Here is a 23402-nt window from a genome sequence, read left to right as displayed (position 1 = left end):
TACCATTTCATGCAGGGTGCAAGGCCACCACATTCAAAGTCTGAAGAAGGGTTTCGGCCCGAAACGTCGCCTATTTCCTTCGCTCCATAGATGCTGCTGCACCCGCTGAGTTTCCCCAGCAATTTTGTGTACCCACCACATTCAAATGCAGTTTCATGCCATTTCAAGCAGGGTGAAACCACCATAAAAGCACCATAAAACCACACAAAACACCACTTAAACACCACACTCACAGTTCAGTAGACATTCCGTGTGTTGACATTCACATTCAGAGTCGTGACCTCTCCCTCCCCCATCTTGCAGAGAGTGAACCACACCTACACTTCCGGGTTTTATAATACTTCCCCCTCCCACCAGAAGGGGCGTGGCCTTCATGGCGTGATTGACAGGAGAGAGATTCTCAACATTTTTAAACACTAATAACACTTTTATTTCTCATTCATGGGAATAATCCCCTGCACCTGATGAGTGGGGGAGGACTGAGTAAGATGGCCAAAAATCACAGCCGTAAGTGGTAGCGTTTTATCTAAAATCAATATACAGTGCAAACAGGAAGTTGTCAAGTTTAGACTTTTAATCATTTGCCATTTCAAACCAACCACCACCAACCATTTGCTGTGCTTTATTTCATTAAAATATTGCAACATTTTCACAATTCCTCACAGTTCCTAAACATTTGTTTTGTTATGATATCCATATCAATTTGAGTAGAAACTTGTGGGGGTAAATTAAGAGAAGTTTCCCATCTTTAATGATTTGGAGAGTACATTGCACCCAAATACCCGATCGATCCCTTGACCTTTAATAACCTTGGATCAACAATTTTTTATACATTTTTACTACTGTATTTCCCGGCAATGAAGAAGCACCTGCGTCGAAAACGCACCCCCATTTTGAGCTGCTAATTTTTTTTAAAAGGCTGGCAGGACAGGATCAGGTTTGGTTTAGTCCAGGGGTCAGCAACCTTTTTTGCATAGGGGCCAGGACCCATGTATATGAGCGGATGGTGGGCCACATCTATTGCCATAGTTAATGAATGGAGGTAATAATACATACAAACTAAATTAGTAATTAGTAATAATATACTAATAATACATAAATTAGTAATAATACATACTAATAATACATAGTTTTCACGTGTTTTTTAATTCCTTTTATGCAGTTTCCTGATCGCCTGCATGCCCCGCAGTTCCCAGATCCCTCGCGTCCCCGGGACTAGCAGCAGTTCCCAGGTCGCCTGCGAGCCCCGGGTCTAGCTGCAGTTCCGCTTTCCAGTCCCGGTGAATGAGTTGCTGGTATGATCCCCAACCCCCTCCTTCTCAACACTCCTGCCCTCGTCGCAACTTTACCCCTGGCGGCCCAGCCCTGCTGACCAGGGCCAGATTCCCCTCACGCTGTGGAAGGAACTCTCCCCCCCCCCCCCCCCAGCGGTGCTGTCCTTTTACAGCCGCTGTACTGAGGGATAGCCAAGTCTATCTTTCTTGGCTAGCAATCTAACCTTCGGCCTCCAAGACACAAATGTTCGGGCCTTATTTTAGGGTAAAAAAAAGCATCTTTATTGCTGGGAAATATGGTAAATAACAAATTTAATTTTAGGTGATAAGGGCAGTTGGGCTGCGGGCGGCTGGACTGCGGGCGGGGCACTGCGGATGGCCAGCCGAGTGCAAGTTGACTGCGAGCGGGAGGCGAGAAAATGACTGCGAGTCAGGGGGGGTGGGGTTAACGTAACTCGCAGCGTGCAAAAACAGTGCCCGGCAGGCTGCACTTTGAAAACTGTGCGCAGCTGGCCGCGAAGAGCAGAACCATTGCGTTTAAAAAAGATCTTAGATTTGTGAACAATTTAAATAAAAAACTCACGAAATAATTAATCAAAATTTCAGATGAGGCGATATGAGGTAAATATTTCACCGTTACCGCGTCGTGTTTTCGAGGAGATGTGAATCACAGACAAACAAGACACACACACACACAAATAAATACATCCACATCCAAGATCAGAGTTTTATAATAATAGAGATATGCAGCCCAATTATTGCTGAACAATTCTTCCAGTTCTGCATAATTAATGTATGTGGATTAACACTCAGAGTATCTGAAAATCATACTCCTCAAAAAAATTCTCATAAACTTCATAATTCACCCAATTCTCCCACTATATATTCCATGTTTTTTTAATTTTGCTTTGCGTAAATTGAGTGAGAGGTTGATTTCTCTTTTTTGTTTGCAGTCTGGGATTTCTTCAACCTGATCAGCTGCTTTGTGCAGCATTACTCTTGTGGTATGCCACAGATTCCCCATAGTTGGCACTTGGCTGCCCAGCACATGGAAAAGAAGAAATACACACCACAAAGCCTACTTAATCTTCATGGTGTGGCGGCACCTGGTGCCAAGCCACGGGCACAAAGAACCCTCGGCTCTGGAGGGCAGCGTCTCGGTGTGGGAGGCGCTAGTCACGGGGTTTTTACCTGAGTGGGCAATTAAAGTCGGGCAACGCCCGTGACCAGTGAGGAGTAGGGAGCCGTATCGTACAGAATAAAACACGTCTCATGCACACAACTTCTGACCACTTGCTTTTTGGCTGGACACCTGCGAGTCCCCGCTACACTGGTGACCGCGGTGCCCAGGAGTGTAATCCTGGAAAGGAAATTTAGAAAGAAAACGCATTTCGCTGCTGCCGCCTACGAGGCCGAACTCAACGCGGTCTCCCTGAAGCTGCCTACATTTTAGACCTCGCAGCCGAGGGGTTGGTTCCGACAGGCCGAGTCCCAATTCTACACCGTAACGGCCGACGAGACCCGTTATCACTATGTGGTTAGCACTCTCGATCAAGAAACGGCCTGTGGTAGGGAAATACACAGGCCTCAAGGAGCTGCTGCTCCGGATCTGCGGGCCGAGCCACAAGGAGTGAGCGTGTCGGGTCATCAACATGGGCGCGCTCGGCAACTGGAAGCCCTCGGCCCTCATGAGCGAGAATGTCATGGGCGACCACAAGCCAGGCCCGCTGTTCAAATTCACTTACCTGCAGCAGTTGCCGTGTGACATCTGCTGGCAGCTCTCGGGGGAGAGCTTTGAGGATCCGCTGAAGCTAGGTGCGCGCGCCGACGAGCTGTGGCTGTCCAACCGGCAGGCAGTAGATGCGCTGGAATCGCTGGACCGGATTGATTCAGCACCCTGGAAGGCACAGCGACCCAGGACACGCCCACTAGAGGCCCATGCCCACAATAGCCACAGAGCAGGCAAGTGGCACAGGAGAAGAAGATGTCTGAGCAGGACCCAGGAGATCCACGTAAAAGGATGTGGTGTTTTCACCACCAACGCTGGGGTTCAGCGGCCCGCCAATGCCGCCAGCCGTGTTCGTTTCTGGGAAACACCAGTGCCGACCGCTGATAGTCACCGCGGAGGCCGGCAGGATCCATCGCTTGTATGCCTGGGACCAGCGCTCGGGGCTCAGGTTCTTGGTGGACACCAGGCGGAGGTCAGCGTTTTGCCCCATCTAGACTGGACACTCGTTCTGGTAAGAGGGCCCCTCCCCCCTAATTGCTGCGAATGGCAGTCAAATTCGCACATATGGCGTCCGCATGGTTCCCGTCATATTCGGCGTGTGCCATTTCACCTGGCCATTCGTCTCGGATGTGGTCCAGCCGCTGCTGGGCGCAGATTTCCTGAGGCACAGTCGCTCCTCGTGGACGTGAGGGGCCAACGCCTCGTCCACACGTCAATGTTCAAGAAGATCTCCTTGCGCTTTACTGCGCCCACCGCGCCGGTCAGCAACCCCGTAGCGACGGTGGACAATGTCTACTCCCAGGTACTGGATGAGTTTCAGGACATTGTCACCCCCAAGTTCGGCTCAGCCAGTCTGAGGCATGGTGTCAGGCACCATATTCTGATATCAGGTCCACCGCTCCACGCCCACAGACTCGCTCCCGACAAGCTCCTCATAGCAAAGGCGGATTTTCGGAGCATGGAGGCCATGGGCATCATTCGATGCTCCAACAGCCCATGGGTCTCCCCGCTGCACATGGTGGCGAAGGTGTCCGGCGGCTGGAGGCCGTGTGGCGAATACCGCCACCTTAACGAGGCCACGACCGCTGACCGTTACCCCATTCCCCACATACAGAACCTCAGCCCATCTGGCCGGGGCTAGTTTATTCTCAAAGGTCGACTTAGTCCAGGGATATCACCAGGTCCCCGTGCGACCAAATGTCCCAAAAACGGCAATTATCACCCCATTCGGGTTGTTCGAGTTCCAGTGGATGCCCTTTGGCCTTAAAAATGCCACGCAGGCCTTTCAGCGCCTGATAGACATCGTTGGCGCGAGCTCGACGTCCTGTTTATCTAACTGGATGACATCCTCGTGACGAGTCGCCCGCAAGAGGAACACTGCACCCATCTGCGTCTACTTTTCCAGCGCCTCAATGAACATGGCCTCATGATTAACCCTGGCAAGTGACAGTTCGGCCTCCGGGCAATCAACCTCCTGGGTCATCGGGTGACACGGCACGGAGAAGTGCCTCTGCCGGACTGGGTTGAGGCAAACCGCTAGTTCCCGCGGCCTGCTACAGTACGTGGCCTCTGGGAATTCTAGGAATGGTTACTTTTTACCACTGTTGTTTTCGGCGGCTGCCAAACTTTTGCGGCAGCGTTTCCAGTTGCTGGCAGGTAAGCAAGGGAGATACAGTGTGATGCTGTCGCAATGACGGAGTTTGAAGGCGTGAAGGGGGCCTTGGCTCGTGAGACAATGCTCGTGCATCAATCGCCGATGCCCCCACAGCCCTTACCGTGGATGCCTCGGACTCTGCAGTCAGTGACGATTTGGAACAGTCTATTAACGGCCATAGGCAGCCTCTCGCCTTCTTTAGCTGTCACCCGAGCTTTGCGGAACAGCTTCATAGTTAGCAACTAACACTTTTACTTCACTGCCAACTTGAAATCCAGCCTGAATAGTTTAGTTTCGTGATACAGCAAGGAATCATAGCTACCAAGACCGCGCCACCAGTGATCCTTGCACACGAGCACTATATTACACACTAGTAATAATTTTAATTGAAGCCAATTAACCTACAAACCTGTACATCTTTGGAGTTTGGGGGGAAACCGGAGCTCACGGAGAAACTCATGCGGTCACGGGGAGAATGTACAAACTTCGTACAGACAGCACCCGTCGTCAGGATTGAACACAGTCTTTGGCACTCGACCGTTGCGCCACAGTGCTGCCGGTGATATTGATACAAAACTACAAACCAGGTAGAGAGGCAATTGCAAAAACAAAGAACTGGGGATGCTGATTTATACCAAAGATAAAGAGGTGGTGCGGTTCAGCGGGTCAGGCAGCATCCCTGGAGAAGGATAAGTGAAATTTCTTCAGACTGAGATTAAGAGGGTGGACGCGGTGAAGAGCTGGAGGTGAGAAAAGACCAAGGCTGGCAACAAATGACCTCAGGCAGGGTGGTGCCCTGGTAGGCCCGTTGTTGGTTAGGGAAGGTATGATCTCAAGAGGGATACAATGTGGTAAGCTGTGGAATTGTGGAGGAAGTGACCATGGGGGGAGGGGAATATTACTTTAAGTAATTTTAAATCAGATACGTTTATATCACTGGGTTGTAATAAATATGAGGTGCTATTCCTCCAATTTACATGTGGCCTCACTAGATAACTGGGCCTTTGAAAGAAGATTTGTATTTTCTTATGGTGAATATATGGTACCTGTGGATCTAAAAAAAAACAATGTTTCCATGTTTGGTGTTAATAACAATGTTAACAATTTAAACTTGTTATTCAGCATGAGGATTTTGTCCCAACCAGCAATGGTTAGAACCAAATTGGAAGATTGCTTGTACACAGAAAGTCAGGATGGTGGTTGGTATAGAAGAGGCATGTTGCAATGATGTTTCAGCATTCCCATTTCAAAGGTAGGGAGGGATGGGAGACTTTGCCAGTACTTTCCGGTTTTCGGGAGGGGGGGGGGGCAGGGTAAATTGAAAGCCAGGAATTGAGTTTTTCCTTGGGAATTTTGATGGTGGTGGAAAGACAAAGGGAAAGAAAAATAAATTGCAGACTCAGCATAGTGCATTGACAGAGAAGGTTGAGCAGGAGCCAAGGACTTAATTTAGTATTTTACTTGCATGTTCCCTAGTCTCAATGTTCCGACTGTTCCAAGAGTGTGAAATGATGGATGCTGCCAAGATAAGATGGTATCACCACAGAAAGAGCATCTCATGATGTCACCCCACATGTCCCAGATACAAAAATCTTGTTGGGGCGCAAGGGTGACTCATGACATCACATCAAATTTTCCAATTGACATAAATTAACCCAAAATAAATTATTGTGCTTAATTTAAGAAAAAAAGTCAAATTCATCCCATTCACACCGAAATGAGAAAGGCAATTAAAAGTTACGGTTTTTTATCATAGGCATCAAAAGTTATTTCCTTACTATCAAGTGATAGTGATGGGTCACCTTCTCAAAGCATTGTAGTCTCTTAATGATAATGCTCCCATAACAATCATTACATAAGGAATTCCAAAAAAATTAGACCCAGATACCATTGATGTTGATGTCCAAGTCAGAGCATGCAGATTCAGAAATGTAAAGATTAAAATGTTCTTACAATTATTGTCAATTATATTAAATGACAGTACAGCACTTTCTTCAGACCGCCTCCATCGACAGGATGCACCTCTCAACAGCTGCCGCTTCATCCTGTCGGCTGTCGCTCCCCCCTCCACCACTGTCTCCTCCTCCTTCTCCAATCACTTTGTCCAGTCCGCCACTCACCGCTCCACCGCTGCCTCCTCCTCCTTCTCCCCCCGGAGTTGCTGACATATTCCAAGGTGGAAGATATCGGTAACTCCGTCGGAGGAGAAGACGGAGGAGGAGGGGGGAGTAGACAAAGTAGCGACCGACAGGAAGAAGTCACAGCTGGCGAGAAGGGAGGGTGCCCCGTGGAGACCCAGCGCAGTGACAGCAGTCTGAAGAAATCGCTGTCGGCCAGGGGTGCATTGGTGTACCTTGCGGAAGGCATCGGCAACTCGGCCAGGAGTCGTTCTCCACCTCCTCGCTCATTCTCGATCTCCTTCTCTGTGTCGCCGAAAGAGTAGCAAACCTGGGCAACGCTTTCATTTCTATGAAACGGATGGCAAGCTCTCGCCAGCCTCCCATTGCAATAACACAGGTCATTCAGTAAACAGGACAACCTATTGTGAATTATTTACGTAAGTGTGAGTTCGAGTAATTCGCCTATTACATAAGTCGGGGAGTGCCTGTACCAGGTTTCTTAAAGCAATAATAGTAGCATTTACTTCTTAGTTTTTAAATTTGATGTTATTTCAAATCAAGTAGTTTTGAAATTCTCAATTTTTAAAACTAACAGTATCAATGTTTTACCCAGTTTATTTCTGTTTACTTTATCAAGGGTTTTCCCAGTTTATGAACTATAGTTACTGAACAGCATATTGTGAAACATTTATTATTTATTCTTCTGGTATATGTAACTTAGGTCACCCACATCTTAATATAGCTTGGTTATTGAAGTTAAATCATTCCTTATAATAATTTATGTGCATGTTCCCTCAATCTTTAGTATTTTACCCAAAGAAACCTTTTAATTTATGTAATCATATACATTTGAAATGTTTTAAAAAGTGCATTAGCACTTACCTAGAACTTCTGCTGCTTTACGTGTTGGCTCCCACTCTGGAATCAAATATAAAAGGAAATATATTTTTAATCTGTATGCCTTTACTTGTAATTTCATCAATCAAATACAAATTTGTATTTAATGTATTTATAACGCTGTATCTATATCTATACTCACAATGTATTGATAAACACTGAAACACGTATTTGTTGATCCTATGGTAAGCTTTAACATGCATCATGGTAGCATATTATTTCAGTTTGCATTTTACTATTCGTTCCTCACTTCTAAATATTTTGCTTCCCCTCATTTAACATCCAAATTACCTTTATTCTTCACATTATTGACATAGAGGCATCTTTTCTTCTTCTACCTCATCACTGGCTATTTATTACGCCTCCACCTGCCTTAAGGGCCTGTCCCACTTTCATGACCTAATTCACGACCTCTGCCGAGTTTGCCCTTGACTCATACTCGCAGCATGGTCATCACGAGGTCGTAGGAAGTCGTAGGTAGTTCGTAGCAAGCCGTGATGCTAGTCGTAGGTACTCGTGGCATCAAGTAGGTCGGGGCGTTTTCCTAGCATGATGAAAAATGTCCATGAGTAAAAAAGGTTGTGAATTAGGTCGTGAAAGTGGGACAGGCCCTTAAGCCAAAATGCTGAAATTGACATATTGAACATGGACATGTCCTCACAGGACCATTAAAATATATCTCTGACAAAGTCTTTGATCACCTAATTTCACATTTTCTGTAGTTTGAAATGTATGTTGTTGCTCAGTTCAATAAATGAATGTACCATAATTCTTTGTCAATACTATATTGCAAACTTCTCAATGTGCATTATTTGCAGTTGATTGGTCTTTGGCCTTTTCCTACTACAATGCACAGCAGGTTATGAAGTATATCCTTTTTTTTCATTTTCATGGCACATTTGAACATATTTACAATAAGTTAAAGATAATGTGACAATGTTCAGTGAGTAAACCAAACTGGAAGTTGGGATGTTTTAAAGCGTCAGTGTTAAAACAGGACAGTATATCACAAGAACAGGCCCTCCAGCTCCCAATGTCTGTGCCAAACATGATACCGAGACCAACTCTTATCTGCCTGCAAATAATCCTTATTCCTGCATATCCATAGGCATATCCAAAATGTTCATAAATGCCACTTTTGTATCTGCCTCAACCATCACCCCAGCAGCACGTTCCAGGCACTCACTACTCCCTGTGTAAAAAAACTTGCCCCGTGCATGTCCTTTGCGTTAAACGCTGCCCTGTATTATTTGATTTTTCCATCCTGGGATAAAGGTTTTGACCATCTATCCTATCTACACTCATAATTTTAAACATTTATATCAGGTCTCCATGCAACCTCCGATGTTCCTGAGAAAACAATCCAAGCCTGTCCAACTGCTCCCTATAGCTAATACCCCCTACTCCAGGCACCTAAACTGCACCCTTTCCAAAGCTACCACATCCTTCCTGTAATGGGGTGACCAAAACTGCTTGCAATATTCCAAATGCAGCTTAACCAAAGTCCTATCTTCTTCTTCGGTATGACGTGCAAAGCCTAAAGTTGTAGGACAACTTATTCTATTTGATCTTATTTGATTGTGCACGGCGTGTTGATTGCATTCGTCGAAACAGGGCGGACTGCGTGAAGGTTGCAATCTTCCACCCCAACCAAAGTCCTATAAAGCTGTATCATGACTTCCTGACTCTTATATACAATGCTCTGAACTATTCATGCAAACAAGCATATCATATACCTTCTTTACCACTCCATCTATTTGTGTTGCCACTTTCAGGGAGTAATGGGGCTGTCCCACTGTACGGGCTAATTCAAGAGTTCTCCTGAGTTTCCCCTGATTCAAACTCGGAGAATTACGGTAATAGCTGCTCGTGGGTACTCGGGGCTCTCGTGGAGATTTTTCAACATGTTGAAAAATCTTCACGAGTCTTCACGAGCTTACCGCGTTTCCCGCGTACCTGCCGTTAGCGTTACGAGCCGCTAAGAGACTCCCCGAGCTCCGATGTACCCGCAACGTACATTCTACGTGCTTACCACGAGTTTAATTTTTTTTTTAACTCGGGAGAGCTCTTGGGTAAACTCATATAGTGGGACAGGCCCATTACGGACTTGGACCCCTGGGACAATAGACAACAGGTGCAGGAGTAGGCCATTCAGCCCTTCGAGCCAGCACTGCCATTCAATGTGATCATGGCTGATCATCCCCAATCAGTACCCCGTTCCTGCCTTCTCCCCATATCCCCTGACTCTGCTATCTTTAAGAGCCCAATCCAGCTCTCTCTTGAAAGTATCCAGAGAACTGGCCTCCACCGCCCTCTGAGGCAGAGAATTCCACAGACTCACCATTCTCTGTGCGATAAAGTGTTTCCTCGCCTCCATTCTAAATGGCTTATCTTTTATTCTTAAACTGTGGCCCCTGGTTCTGGACTCCCCCAACATCGGGGACATGTTTCCTGCCTCTAGAGTGTCCAAACCCTTAATAATTTTATATGTTTCAATAAGATCCCCTCTTCTCCTTCTAAATTCCAGAGTATACAAGCCCAGCCGCTCCATTCTCTTAGCATATACCTCGACTGTAGATAGACAAGACACAAAGATCTTTGTCAAGACTCCTGCAATCTCCTTTCTTAATAACCTGGGATAAATCCTATCAGGTCCTGGGAATTCATTCACCTACATGCTCTTTAAAAGTCCCAAAACGTCCTATTTAATCTCAAACTGGGGCCAAGGAAAGAGTGTTCACGTCGCGGCCCTGTTTACACCAATCTTTTCACCACCATGCACAAGAAAGCAAGACAGACACCACTGTATGCAGATGCCGAGAACAACTTCTCTGACTGAACAACTTCTAATCTTGTGTGTGGACTCAATAAGAAGATCTCAAACTGCCTTTGATGCTTGTTTCTAATATAGATATAGAAAACTTTGGGATTTTCATTAATCCGTCTTGCCAAAGCCATTTTGTGGCCCCTTTTGGCCGGTTTTGGTTGAGTTATTTACTCCTTTCTTTATATTCCTCAAAGGTGCTATCTGATTCCATTCTCTTAATAAACCTTGCCACTCTGACCAAATGTACAACCTTTTTGGTCATCCAAGGTTTCCTGACTTTGCAATCTGTATCCTTTTCTTAACTTCAGTGAATGTGCCTTTAAACTAAGTCCAGATGTGGACTTACCCAATAACAACTGGCTGCTCTCAGTGTACCCTCCCGTGTTCCTGCCTAATAGCGTTGCAGTTTACCTCGCTCCAATTTAGTATCCTCCCACAAAGTCTAACCTTCTCCCTATTCAAAACAATCTTAAAGCATATGGGGGGAAAATAAAAAAAGTGCTGGAGTAACACAGTGGGTCAAGCAGCATCCCTGGAAAACACGGATGGTGACATTGCAGGTCGAGGCCCTTCTTCAGATTGATTGTGGACGGAGTGGGGGAGAAAGAAACCTAGGAGAGAGGGGTAGGACAAGTGTGGCAGGTTATCGGTGAACACTGGCAAGGGTGGGGGGGGGGGGGGGTGGAGATAGGTAGATTGTTGAACAATCAGATTAAAATAATGGTGTGTGAGCTGTGATCACTATCCCCAAAATGCTCTTCTAGTGTAACAGCAGTCACTTGACCAAGCTCAGTTCACAAGGTCCTTTATGTTCCCTTCTCAGGTTGGATTATCCAAAACTGAATGAAAAATTGGTTTGACAAACAAAAACTGAAGCAGGAGGACAGGTACAGAGTCGTTCAATGCTGGTCTGCAGACACAGATGACATCCTATGCGACTGCTTTGAGTTAGTGGACTGGTCCATATTCAAGGAATCTGCAGCTAATTTGAGTGAGCACGCCACTGCTGTGACTGACCTCATAAGCAAATGCGTGGAGAAGTGCATGTCGATGATGAACCTTGAAGTGCCCTCCATAATGTTTGGGACAGAGATCCATTATTTATTTATTTGCCTCTGTACTCCACAATTTGAGATACTTAATAGAATAAATCACATGTGGTTAAAGTGCACATTATCAAATTTTATTAAAGGCCATTTTAATACATTGAGGTTTCACTACGCAGAAATTACGGCTGTGTTTATACATAGTCCCATTTCAGGGCACCATAATGTTTTCCACACATGGCTTCACAGGCATTTGTAATTGCTCAGTTGTGTTTAATTGCCTCCTTAATGCAGCCATTAAGGAGTCTTTAAGAGAGCTCTCAGCACCTTGTCTTTCTTCCAATATTTCCATCACCTTTGGAAACTTTTATTGCTGTTTATCAATATGAGGACCAAAGTCGTGCCAATGAAAGTCAAAGAAGCCATTATGAGACTGAGAAACAAGAATAAAACTGTTGGAGACATCAGCCAACCTTAGGCTTACCAAAATCAACTGTTTGGAACATCATTAAGAAGAAAGAGAGCACTGGTGAGCTTACTAATCGCAAAGGGACTGGCAGGCCAAGGAACACCTCCACAGCTGATGACAGAAGATTTCCCTCTATAATAAAGAAAAATCCACAAACACCTGACCGACAGATCAGAAACACCCTTCAGGAGTCAGGTGTGGATTTGTCGATGACCACTGTCCACAGAAGACTTCATGAACAGAAATACAGAGGCTACACTGCAAAATGCAAACCATTGGTTAACTGCTAAAATAGGCCAGGTTAAAGTTTGCCAATAAGTACTTAAAAGAGCAACCACAGTTCTGGAAAAAGGTCTTGTGGACAGATGAGACGAAGATTAACTTATATCAGAGTGATGACAAGAGCAAAGTATGGAGGAGAGAAGGAATTGCCCAAGATCCAAAGCATACCATCTCATCTGTGAAACACGGTGGCGGGGGTGTTATGGCCTGGGCATGTTTGGCTGCTGAAGGTACTGGCTCATTTATCTTTATTGATGATACAACTGTTGATGATAGTAGCATAATGAATTCTGAAGTGTATACACATCCCATCTGCTAAAGTTCAAACAAATACCTCAAAACGAGAGCGAGAGAGAGCGAGAGCGAGAGAGCGAGAGAGCGAGAGAGAGAGAGAGAGAGAGAGAGAGAGAGAGAGAGAGAGAGAGAGAGAGACAGAGAGAGAGAGAGAGACAGAGAGAGAGAGAGAGACAGAGACAGAGACAGAGACAGAGACAGAGACAGAGACAGAGACAGAGACAGAGACAGAGACAGAGACAGACAGACAAACAAACCCGGGCTTGTCTCAGGTCGATGTATATTGAGACAATGACCGGTGCCGTTGAAATGTGTCTACCAATTGATAAGAGAGACAAGCTCAGACTCGTCGTTTAGTCATATGTATTGTCTGAATATTGTGACCATGACTAATATCTTTGGAATGTGATTAAGTGATATGACCACTAACATCTTAGGAATGTGATTAAGTGACACAATATAAAAATACCATGCAAATCTTTGATCATTGAAGTGGTAGCACGGGGAAGTCAAGTGCCTGTTCCTTACTTGACTGGTGTATCCTCGTCACTTCCGCTGGCTGATGATCAGTAAAGCTTCAGTTGGTTTACCTAACGTTTTTGTGAGTTATCTGTTTATTAAGAAGTGAACGTTATCAAATGAACACATTAAATCCAGTCTGCCAAGCAACCTTAACCAACTGCAGTTTGCCTACCATACAAACAGGTTCAAAGCTGATGCCATCTCATTGGCCCTACACTAATGTCTGGAACACCTGGATAAGAGAGACACCTATGCCACACTTCTATTCATAGATTACATCTCTGCTTTTTATACTATTATCCCATCCAAGCTCAACACCAAACAAAAGGAACTTGGGAGTCAACATGCATCTCTGCAACTGGATCCTCTACTTTCTGATCAACAGACCACAATCTGTACTTCTTGATTAGTATAGGTGTCAGAGATACTCTTATTCCTTGACCATTTGACCGAATGACAATCAGTGAGGATAGTGAAGAACAATCCTCAACACTGGTGCTCCGCCTGGATGCGTTCTCAGCCCGCTTCTTTACTCTTTATTCACCCACGACAGTGCAGTCAAGTACATTTCCAATTCATCTGACAAATTTGCGGACAACAGCATTGATTCCAACTTCTCTTCATGCTGTCTCGGTAAGGCCACCAGCATATTCAAAGATAAGTGCCACTTCCTCTTATCCCCTTTCCCATCAGGTAAGATGTACAGAAGTGTGGAAATACATACCTCCAGATTCAGAGACAGTTTCTTGCCAACTAGAGAGCGGTCCTGAGCTACCATCTACCACATTGGAGGCCCCCGGACTAATCAGAGTTTACCGTGCAATAATGTTATTCCATTTTTCCTCTATCTATACATTGTGGACGGCTTGATTGTAATCATGTGTAGTCTTTTCACTGTTTCAAGAAACCTTCGGATACAACTCACAGATTCTGCCCCATCTCGGCCTTTGTCAGTAAACAAGTTCCAGTCACTATTGAGGAAGTTAAAGTCACCCACTAAGCCAACCCTGTCGCTTTGGCATATTTCGGTAATCTGTCACCATAGCTGTTCCTTTATCTCTCTTGCTATTGTGCATTTTCATTAGAATTGTAGAAATCTAGCACCTTTCCTATTTCTAAGCTCTACCCATATTGCCTCAGCAAACAAACGCCTCCAGTAGGTTCTCTCTGTGTGCCGACATGCCAGTCTCTGATTTGTAGCACAATTCCTCCACCTCTTTTGCCTCCCTATTGATCCCCAGAACAATGAGCAGCCAGTCATGTCCTTCTCACAACCACGTTTCTGCACTGGCCACATCATCGTCACAAACACCAACTCATAGCCCTGTCCCACCGTGCAAGTTCATTCCAAGAGCTCTCCCGAGTTTAAAAAAAATCAAACTCGTAGTAATCAGAGAATGAACGTAGCGGGTATGTCGGAGCTCGGGGACCCCTCTTAGCGCTAACAGCAGGTACTCAGGAAGACTCGCTAACGGCAGGTAAGCACGGGAAGACTCGTGAAGATTTTTCAACATGATGAAAAATGTCCACGAGAGCCCCGAGTACCGACGAGTGGCCATTACCGTAAATATCCGAGCGAATCAGGGCAAACTTGGGAGAACTCTTGGAATGAACTCGTACCGTGGGACAGGGGTTTAAGTTCATCTGCTTTCTCCACAATACTCTTTGCATTGAAATAAACACATTTCAGCCTATCAGTATCATCATATTCCTTCACCCTCACCCTGTCTGTCCTTCACCTCTGTCTGTCTGTTCTTCCTTTGAGACTTAATGGGCTTGACCGCAACCTTCCCATCACACCTTCCAATTTTTGACCTACTTCTCTGGTTCCCCTCCACCTTCCTGTCTAGTTTAAATCCTCCCATGTAGCACTAATTAACCTCGCTGCAAGGATATTGGTCGCCCTCCATTTCAGATGTAACCCATCCCTCTTGTGCAGATCATCTCTGCCCCAGAAGCGACCCCATAGTCTAAAAATCCAAATCCCTGCCCCTTGTACAACTCCTGAGCCCACATTCATCCATCATATTTTCCTATTCGTACCATCATCGTAACATGTTCCACCAGAAGTAATCTGGAAATTATTACTCTCAGCATCCTGCTTTATAATCTTCTGTCTAACTCTCTATATTCATTTTGCAGGACCTTATCCCTTTCCCTATTTATGTAATTTATGCCAATGTGCACAGTGACTACCAGCTGCTCACCTTCATGCGTGTGAATGTTCTGAAGCAGCTTTGAGACACATTGGACCCTTGTGCTAGGGAGACATCACACCATCCTGGAGTGTTGCTTGCTGCTACAGAATGTCCTGCCGGTGCCCCTAACTAATGAGTCTCCTATCACTACCGCTCTGCTCTACACCCTTCCCCACTGTGCCAAGGAGCCAGGTTGAATGCCACTTATCTGACTGTTGCTACCCTCCCATGAACAGACATTTCTCCTCCTCCTGTCCCCACCCCCCTGAAGGGGACTCCAGTATTCTGTGTCTCTTTCCCTTTCCTGTGCTCGCCTATCTCCTTACTGCCCCTACCATAGGTATGCCTATGTACTCACTGTAATGCCTATCTGTGACCACAGTCTCCCGGTTGATATTGAGATCGCCCAGTTGCTGCTCCAGTTCCCTAACGAGGTCTGTAAAGAGCTGCAGCTGGACGCACCTCGCATTTCCCTGACTTCCCACATCCTGCAGGATGACCATACATCTACCCTAACTAGTTCAAGGAAAGTGTATGAATAAAATGTAAAAACACCATACCCATTGTCACTATGCTGAAGCCTCTCAAGCCAAAGTCCCACAAACCACACTTGCCCTCCACACGACCGCTCCACTTGCATTTACCTTCCTTCGATACAACCACTAAGATAAGATGCAAGTCCAGAGGAGGCGCTGTCCTGAACGGCTGCCTGTCCTGCAGCTGTCCGTTTTTTTCCCCTTCTTTTTTATTATTTTTAGTACGTTGAGTGTGTAGTCAGGGGGCCTAATCTTTTTATGTGTGGGGGGTGGTGGGGGGGAAGGGGGAAACTGCTTTTCGAGTCCCTACCTGGTCGGAGGGGTTGCCTTCCTCCAAGCAGCGACTTCGACCTGTCCTCGCGGCCTACCAGCGGGTCCTGGAGCGACGTTTCCTTGAGGGGACCTGGCCAGAACATCGGCTTTGGCGGCGGCGCAGAACATCGGCTTTGGCGGCGGCGCAGCGCTGGAGCGCTATTGCGGAGCGGGCGATGCCTTTCCTGGGTCGCCGCGCTGGAACTCCATTATGCTGGGACCGCCGATAAGAACATTGTGGAGCGGCCAGCTGCGGCGCTGAACGTTACATCCCGGAGCCTGGGATCTCTTGCCAAGCCGCTGGGGGTTCTCCCGACGCTGGAGCACCATCACCCGGCGAGAACATCGGGCGCCGTGGCGGCGACTGTGGAGGCCTCAATAGGCCCGACTTTGGGTGGACAAGAGGATGGGGACTGGACTTTGTGCCTTCCCCCACAGTGGGAATCACTGTGGAGGGATGTTTTTGTGTTGAACTTCTTTTTGAATGCTATGTTGTATTTTTATTAGTGTGCTGCAAGGACATCAGAATTTCCCCTGAATAAGGGGATTAATAAAGTTTAATCTAATCTAATCTAAATCACTCAAGGATGCAAACTGCTTTCTGCTTGCTCACCTCCCTCAGCTCGTTAACTGTAGGGCCCCGGTAATTGGTAGGCCTCTTTCAAAACTCCTGCTCTTCTGAAACTTTCAGCTTGTCTAAAATCAAACCATGTTGAAAACAAAATAGTGAATCACCCAGCAAATATTGAGAAACCCTGTAATATTGCTGACATTGGTGTTACTGCGCATTGAATATTGCACTGGTTACTGTAATACAAGGAGGATATTGCAGTTATTCACATGTTTGAGTAGAGAAGGAAAATGGTAGAGTGTATGAAAGCACTGGATTATATGTAGCAAATATGCTATTTCTATACTTTCCCACTGGAACAGTTTAAGTAGGATTCTTGCATTTGTAAGCATTCTAACAGATCCGGATAGCAAAGACCATGACAAGACACTATTCTTTGTTTAGAAGACTCAGGAAAGAATCTGCATTGAAGAGAGGTGAGGAGAGAGCGAGAGAGCGCGAGAGAGAGAGAGGGAGAAAGAGACCAGTACGGAGCAGCCAGCCTTCCGCCCAGTAGATACCCGCCAACCACCACCTCCACCGCCGAAGGACACTGTGGCTGGCTGGCGGGCGGGCAGAAGGCATTGAGGTGGCAGCCGGTTCCGCTGTCCGGTCCCAGCAGCCACTCACAGCCATTCGAGCTACTTCCCTCCCCGGCCACAATGCGGTGGTTCCGTGCCCGGAGCACTGCGGCAGCGGTGAGTGCGTGAGTTGTTGGCATGATCCCCGACGCCCTCCTTCTCAACACTCCTGCCCTCCCCGCAACTTTACCCCTGGCCAGACTCCCCACACGCTTTGAAAGGAACTCTCCACCGCCCCCCCCCAGTCGCTTCCCATCAGCTGCCAGCAATGAGGGATAGTCTTGGCTATCCCTCAGTACAGCAACATCTTCGGCCTCCAAGACGCAGGTAAATTTTCGTGCCTTATTTTTGAGTAAAAAATAGCATCTTCATTGCCGGAAAATACGGTAAGTAGTTAATGTATGGAATGGACTCCCCATCAGATGGAACTGCTGCCATTGCTGGCTTGTTGCCAACGTAAACTCAAGTGATCATACTGTGTTGTGAAAATTTCAAACTGCCTTGATGGCACGAGGGACCAAGTACAGAATGTGTCGGAAAGAACTGCAAATGCTGGTTTAAATCTAAGGGAGACACAAAATGCTGGAGTAACTCAGCAGGACATTCAGCATCTCTGGAGAGAAGGAATAGGTGACATCACCCATTCCTTCTCTCCAGGGATGTTGCCTGTCGTACGAGTTTACATAGGTTGCCTTCTGCGCAAGTCGGGGAATATGTGTACATTCTAATCCTCAAAAGTAGTAACAGAGGGCTATGTGTGAGCATGGAAAAATAGAAAATGATACTCTCCAATTTTTACGGTAGACAAAAATGCTGGAGAAACTCAGAGGCTGAAGTAGCATCTATTTGAAGAAGGGTCTTGACACAAAACGTCGCCTATTCCTCCTCTCCATAGAAGCTGCCTCACCCTATGAGTTTCTTCAGCAATTTTGTCTCCCTTCCATTTTTCCAGCATCTCCAGTTCTTTCTTACACTCTCCAATTTCTGGAGCAATAGCTGAATTATTCTCACCAGTTCCGTTAGGTACCAATGGTATTTTGAGGTTATTACAGTTGGAATTTCAAAGTGAAGCCCATAAACTCAATTTACCACAGTGCAATGTAAACACTTGAGGGCAATACAACATATTAGTACAGTACAGAAAAACACAATCCTATAGACTACCATTTGTGGAAGCGTCATCCTGGATTCTAGGGGAATTCCTAAGAAGGAAGATATTTGTTGCTATGCGGTTTTCCTTCATGTTAATTTGCTTCCTGCTATCTTTCACATTTTTAGACATTCTCTTCTGAATAATGAAGAGAAAAAGATTTGTTAAAACAAATGTAGGTCCCTTGCAGTCAGAAACAGGTGAATTGATCATGGGGAACAAGGATATGGCGGACCAATTGAATAACTACTTTGGTTGCGTCTTCACTAAGGAAGGCATAAATAATCTGCCGGAAATAGCAGGGGACCGCGGGGTCAAAGGAAATGGAGGAACTGAGTGAAATCCAGATTAGCCGGGAAGTGGTGTTAGGTAAATTGAATGGATTAAAGGCTGATAAATCCCCAGGGCCAGATAGGCTGCATCCCAGAGTACTTAAGGAAGTAGCTCCAGAAATAGTGGATGCATTAGTGATAATTTTTCAAAACTCTTTAGTTTCTGGAGTAGTTCCTGAGGATTGGAGGGTAGCTAATGTAACCCCACTTTTTAAAAAGGGAGAGAGAGAGAAAACGGGGAATTACAGACCAGTTAGTCTAACATCGGTAGTGGGGAAACTGCTAGAGTCAGTTATTAATGATGGGATAGCAGCACATTTGAAAAGTGGTGAAATCATTGGACAAAGTCAGCATGGATTTATGAAAGGTAAATCATGTCTGACGAATCTTATAGAATTTTTTGAGGATGTAACTAGTAGAGTGGATAAGGGAGAACCAGTGGATGTGTTATATCTGGACTTTCAGAAGGCTTTCGACAAGGTCCCACATAAGAGATTAGTATACAAACTTAAAGCACACGGTATTGGGGGTTCAATATTGATGTGGATAGAGAACTGGCTGGCAGACAGGAAGCAAAGAGTAGGAGTAAACGGGTCCTTTTCACAATGGCAGGCAGTGACGTGGGGTACCGCAAGGCTCAGTGCTGGGACCCCAGCTATTTACGATATATATTAATGATTTGGACGAGGGAATTGAATGCAACATCTCCAAATTTGCGGATGACACGAAGCTGGGGGGCAGTATTAGCTGTGTGGAGGATGCTAGGAGGCTGCAAGGTGACTTGGATAGGCTGGGTGAGTGGGCAAATGCATGGCAGATGCAGTATAATGTGGACAAATGTGAGGTTATCCACTTTGGTGGCAAAAACAGGAAAGTAGACTTATATCTGAATGGTGGCCGATTAGGAAAGGGGGAGATGCAACGAGACCTGGGTGTCATGGTACACCAGTCATTAAAAGTAGGCATGCAGGTGCAGCAGGCAGTGAAGAAGGCGAATGGTATGTTAGCATTCATAGCAAAAGGATTTGAGTATAGGAGCAGGGAGGTTCTACTGCAGTTGTACAGGTTCTTGGTGAGACCACACCTGGAGTATTGCGTACAGTTTTGGTCTCCTAATCTGAGGAAGGACATTCTTGCCATAGAGAGAGTACAGAGAAGGTTCACCAGACTGATTCCTGGGATGTCAGGACTTTCATATGAAGAAAGACTGGATAGACTCGGTTTGTACTCGCTAGAGTTTAGAAGATTGAGGGGGGATCTTATAGAAACTTACAAAATTCTTAAGGGGTTGGACAGGCTAGATGCAGGAAGATTGATCCCGATGTTGGGGAAGTCCAGAACAAGGGGTCACAGTTTAAGGATAAGGGGAAAATCTTTTAGGACCGAGATGAGGAAAACATTTTTCACACAGAGAGTGGTGAATCTCTGGAATTCTCTGCCACAGAAGGTAGTTGAGGCCAGTTCATTAGCTATATTTAAGAGGGAGTTAGATGTGGCCCTTGTGGCCAAAGGGATCAGGGGGTATGGAGAGAAGGCAGGTACAGGATACTGAGTTGGATGATCAGCCATGATCATAGTGAATGGCGGTGCAGGCTCGAAGGGCCGAATGGCCTACTCCTGCACCTATTTTCTATGTTTCTATGCTTCTATAAGGTACTAATTTTCATTTGAATAGCAAAGAATTGGTATCTTAAACAAATCTGAATGGAATCATTCCTCTGATCTATCTGCTCTATAAATGTGGGCTTTAGACCTGACTAATGAGTATAGATGGCTCACATTAACAGAGTAATAGATAATGCAAAAATGGTAAGAACAATGGCTGATCATAAAGATCAAGGGCTACACTTCAGTGTCAATATCACCAATACTTGCATTTGCTGCATCAAACGGTTTGACTATGCTGCTGAATACACTCAAACAGCTTGCGCTGAACAAGGCTGAGCAAATGCACACATACTATTCTCACTTTAAGGTCCTGCCCTCCCTAATAGCCACAATCAGCACCTGCTCCAGGCACATAACTGCTGCATCCTACCCAACATGTTTTATAGAGCAACCTCTAATCAATGGACGAAACATTTTCACAACCTTCCAGAGTATACGTAATACTGTAGAACCACCAATGAAGACAATGCCCGACAGGCTGGGGGAAATCTTGAGGAAGTTCATGTTGACAGTGCAAACTCTGTCCTACTCCTGAAGTTTGAGAACAAGAGCAACCAGGAGAACCATATAAAATCTGTTCACCCCAACATTGCTCCCAATAGCAATAAGCATTTACAAAATAACCTAGCTGTCACTTGTCACTTTGAGTTAGATAGAGCTCTAGGGGCTAGTGGAATCAAGGGATATGGGGAGAAGGCAGGCACGGGTTATTGATTGGAGACGATCAGCCATGATCACGATGAATGGTTCCACGCTGGCTAGATGGGCCGAATAGCCTCCTCCTGCACCTATTTTATATGTCTCTATGTCACTTACACCCAAAGTCAGTCCACCATGGCTGAAGGAGGAAGTTGTAAAACTGTGGGGTTTCTTATCAGTAGAGCCAGGATGTTAGGCAATAAAAATCTCTGAAATAGGCAGGCAAAAAGGCATAATAAAATTACAAAAAAGGCCTGAAAAGGCATTTATTGATTTAAAAAAAGGCATAAAAAGGCATTTATTTCCACCACCAAAATATGGTTAAAAATGATAATATAAAGGTATACTACATTAAATGACCAAAGTTGCCTGGTTGCACATAATTACTAGCATATTTTTTCAAATTATCTGGTGTTAAACTATGCCATCTGTCAGACAGAATATGTTTCAGTTGTGAAAATCTTCTTTCTACCTCAGCTGTGGTCACTAGTGCATATCCGAAACAAGCTACAGACTCTATATTCATGTCGATATCTTGTGTATTACAACTACCTTTGAGAACATTAGCTATGTTTTGTATTTCTTCAAGATCTTTGTTAGCTAAAATCACTCTCTCAGATTTTCCTTGTATGTCTTTACCTACATCGCCAGGAACTTATGAATATCGTAAGTTACTTTGTTGAAAACCTTTATTGAAGTTATACACTAATGTTTCGCCACGTTTCTCAAGGGAAGTGATAGCTTGTGGGAAGTTTGCAAAATTGGAGGCAACAAACACAAGATCGCGGTGGAGGGACTTCTGCATGATTTCACTGACGATCCTGACAGCGGCAGATTCTTCTTCTTCAAAACAGTTGACGATTTATTTTATCTTTTCAAAATTTGCAGTATAGTAAAGTACAGCAGAGAGCCATGTACCCCACCTAGTCAAAACGGGCTGAGGAGATAGCAGAATCTTGGGTGCCATTTCCTTGAACAACTGCACATATGACGGTGCTTTGAGGAAGATTTTCTTGACATTGGAAACTAGGTGATCGATATTTGAAAACAAGCTACGTATGTGCTTGGCAATTCTATGAAGTCCTTGAGTTAAGCATGTCATTTTGGGGAATAAAACTTTGAGTCACAAACAGAAGAACATTCTCGTGTTTTATACAGCAAGTGAAGCTGTAAACAACTGAGCAATAGTTGAGCTGTTTGACTTCCCCAATACGTCCAATGTCAATAAATACTCCTTTGATGGTTGACCTGCCTCCAGTATACCGATGACCACATTGGCAACATATGTCCCCACAGCATCGGTTGTCACGTCTATTGAGATCCATATTTTGTTGCATGCAACTTCATCTCTGATTTTGTGCACACCAATTTTGAAGTTGCTGTCAACATAATTTGTCCATAATGATGAGTCGCTTGGTTTCTGTTCCTCTAAAAAACCTCTGAGAGATTTGTTTTCCAATTTCCACAGTGGAATTCCAGCATCAATGAATGCCTTTCACAGATCACTCAAAAACTCAGATTTGCGACTGGAGCCAGCAGTAAATGCAGTGAGGAGACAGTGAGGAAGCTTGGGTATTTCGCTGGGGCAGTCTACACCCCAGCGGTATCAACATTGACTTCTCTAATTTTAGATAGCCCTTGTCTTCTCCCTCCTCCCCCTTCCCAGCTCTCCTTCTAGTCCTACTGTCTCTGCCTCTTCCTTTATTTTTCCAGCCCCCCCCCCACCTCAGTCTGATGAAGGGTCTCGACCCGAAACGTCGCCTATTCCTTCTCTCCATAGATGCTGCCTCACCCGTTGAGTTTCTCCAGCATTTTTTGTCTACCTTCGACTTTTCCAGCATCTGCAGTTCTATCTTAAATAGATGTTGGAGAAAGCTGAACCAGCGGACAGCGGCATGAACGAATGAACAACCGACGGTGGCGCCCCCGGTTTCGCTCGGTGGTGGAAGTTTTCTTGTAAGATATACTATGTTAACACATTAATATTAGTGTTATTATTAACGTGTTAACATAGAAAACGTTCTTGTAATCACGGTACAACTAGGGAAAATAGCACAACCTTTGAGTAAAATGGCAAAAAAGACAGATGGGCAGTACAGCTCACACTCCTAACCAGATTTATTTTGCGCTGAATTAGATCTTAGAATTCTGCACTGTACATTGTTCAAATATGGCACTGGGAGAAATCTGGAAAAGAGAGGG

The 23402-nt window shown here is 45.3% G+C and overlaps 1 protein-coding gene across 8 annotated transcripts in view; it reads right to left on the bottom strand.

Annotated features, from left to right (window-relative positions):
- The window catches only part of cyrib (CYFIP related Rac1 interactor B), a 149726-nt gene that overhangs the window by 47423 nt on the left and 78901 nt on the right, over positions 1 to 23402 (bottom strand). For all 8 annotated transcript variants that reach the window (XM_033018994.1, XM_033018992.1, XM_033018998.1 and 5 more), the window contains one exon: positions 7660 to 7695. The gene's annotated coding sequence lies outside the window, so the exon portion shown is untranslated. The remainder of the gene's footprint in view (positions 1 to 7659; positions 7696 to 23402) is intronic.

Source organism: Amblyraja radiata, chromosome 4 (genome assembly GCF_010909765.2).
Source record: "Amblyraja radiata isolate CabotCenter1 chromosome 4, sAmbRad1.1.pri, whole genome shotgun sequence".
NCBI lineage: Eukaryota > Metazoa > Chordata > Chondrichthyes > Rajiformes > Rajidae > Amblyraja > Amblyraja radiata.
Note: the sequence above shows the minus strand (reverse complement) of the source record. Positions and strands in the feature narration are given on the sequence as shown.